Below are 2,348 nucleotides of genomic sequence, written 5' to 3'. Positions count from 1 at the left end.
TCCCAGCTCCACATCTTCTAATTAAATCTGTTGACCCTCATTAAGATTGCACTGCAGTTCAATATCTTCCCCCTGCCCAGTCCCACACGTTAATTCCAAGAGCACTCACCATAAACTTTTTTAAGTATACTGTTGTCTGAGAGTCTGCTTCTCGGGGACCTGCCCTGAGACAGTGACCACCAGCCAGAGCATGCCCTGGTTTTTCCTAAGTATCTCTCAAGATCCTAAAAGGTCATAATGACCAAAAGAGGGCTCACGGCCCTCAAATGTTGTGAACAATTATCTTCATTCAACACGAGGATACAGTTAACATCATATTTAATAATGAAAACTAAGTGGGACACCTGGGTGGCTCAGGCGGTTGGGCTTCAGACTCTTCATTTCAGCTTGGGTCATGATCTCGTGGTTCATGGGTTCAAGCCCCGGGTTGGGCTTTGCACTGACGGCAAGGAACCTGCTTGGTTTTCTCTCTCCCTCTCTCTCTGCCCCTTCCCAGTTTGAGCACGTGTGTGCTCTCGCTCTCTCTCAAAGTAAATAAACTTAAAACAAATTTTTTTAATAGTGAAATTTAAGTGCCTTCTCCCTAAGATCAGAACCAAAACAAGAATGTTTGCTCTTACCACAGCTATTCAACATCGTGCTGGGGTTGATGGCCAATGCAAGGCAAGAAAGGGAAATAAAAGAGCATGCAGATTGGAAAGGAAGAAATAAAAGTATTCGTTGCCCAAATTGGTGCAGCTTTGGCCACTGGGAAATCTTTCAGTTGGTTCCTTTGACATGCCTCCATCATTGTTGGCTTTTTTTTATTGTTTTATTTTAGAGAGAGAGAGTGTGAGTGAGGGAGAGGGCCTGAGGAAGGGGGAAAGAGAGAGAGAGAGAGAGAGAGAATGAATCTCAAGCAGGCTCCACACTAAGTGCATAAGTGCAGAGTCCAACTCAGGGCTTGATCCCATGACCCTGGGATCACAACCTGAGCTGAAATGAGGTGTGGACGCTCAACCAACTGAGCCACCCAGGCTCTCTGTGTTCTGTTTTGTTTTGTTTGCATTTTTTTTTTTTTGAAGCACTTCTTACTTTCAGGCACTGCAAGATGCTCATCTTGTGTATTTCTTTCCCCTGTCGTAGAATCAACCTTGTTCCTTTTTTTGGAGGATGGTGTTAGAAACCAAGATCTGGTACAAAGTGAATGTAAGGGAAGGGAAGCAAAAATAATATAAAAACAGGGAGGGGGACAAAACATAAGAGACTCTTAAATACAGAGAACAAACTGAGGGTTGCTGTAGGGCTTGTGGGTGGGGGGATGGGCTAAATGGGGAAGGGGCATTAAGGAGGACACTTGTTGGGATGAGCACTGGGTGTTATACATAGGGAACAAATCACTGGAATCTACTCCTGAAATCATTATTGCACTACACGCTAACTAACTTGGGATGTAAATTAAAAAATTAAAAAGAGAAAGAAAAAGAAAAGGAAAAAAGAAAAAATACTAGATTAGAAAAGAAAAAAAGAAAAGTTGGTAGAAGACGAAGCATGACGAAATGTAAGTGGATGTAGATGATAAGCATGTGAGGTTCGTGAAAACATTCTCAAGTTTTGCGAATATTAGAAAATGTCATAATGTGAAGTTTAAAAATTGGGTGGAAGGATCGCAGCAAACATTTTTTGTAAGGAGAGTGCTTGCCTTCCAAGCACAGTGATCACAGAGAGCCCATTATAAACTTCAAAGTTGCTAAGGGAGTGGATCTGAATTGTTCCCACTACAAAAAAGAAATGGTAACTATGTGACCTGTCAGAGGTGTTAACTAACCTTAATTAAGGTGATAATCCTACTGCAATATATAAACGTACCAAATAGATATGTTGTACATCTTAAAGTTACATAATGTTATACGTCAACTATATCTCAATAAAATAATTTACACACACAAAAAAAGCATGCTTGTCTTCCAAAAATCCTGCTTTCCCCATTCTTCAACATGCCTCGAATCTAAAAAAATTTTTCACATTTATTTATTTTTGAGAGACACAGCAAGACAGAGCATGAGTGGGGGAGGGGCAGAGAGAGCAGGGGACATAGAATCTGAATCAAGCTCCAGGTTCTGAGCTGTCAGCACACAGCCCGATATGGCGCTCGAATTCATGGACCATGAGATCATGACCTGAGCCGAAGTCGGACACTCAACCGACTAAGCCACCCAGGCACCCCCAGTGTGCCTGAAATCTGCTGGGGGCTAGATGTCACATTGTAAACACGGCTAAAAACAATGGCCAAATTTTGATTTTCTCATGCTGCTACTTCGTCGGTTGTTCTGACCGATCAAGACGTTCCCTCCCATTAAAATCTTCAT

The sequence above is a fragment of the Panthera uncia genome (genome assembly GCF_023721935.1).
Source record: "Panthera uncia isolate 11264 chromosome B3 unlocalized genomic scaffold, Puncia_PCG_1.0 HiC_scaffold_1, whole genome shotgun sequence".
Taxonomy (NCBI): Eukaryota; Metazoa; Chordata; class Mammalia; order Carnivora; family Felidae; genus Panthera; species Panthera uncia.
Note: the sequence above shows the minus strand (reverse complement) of the source record.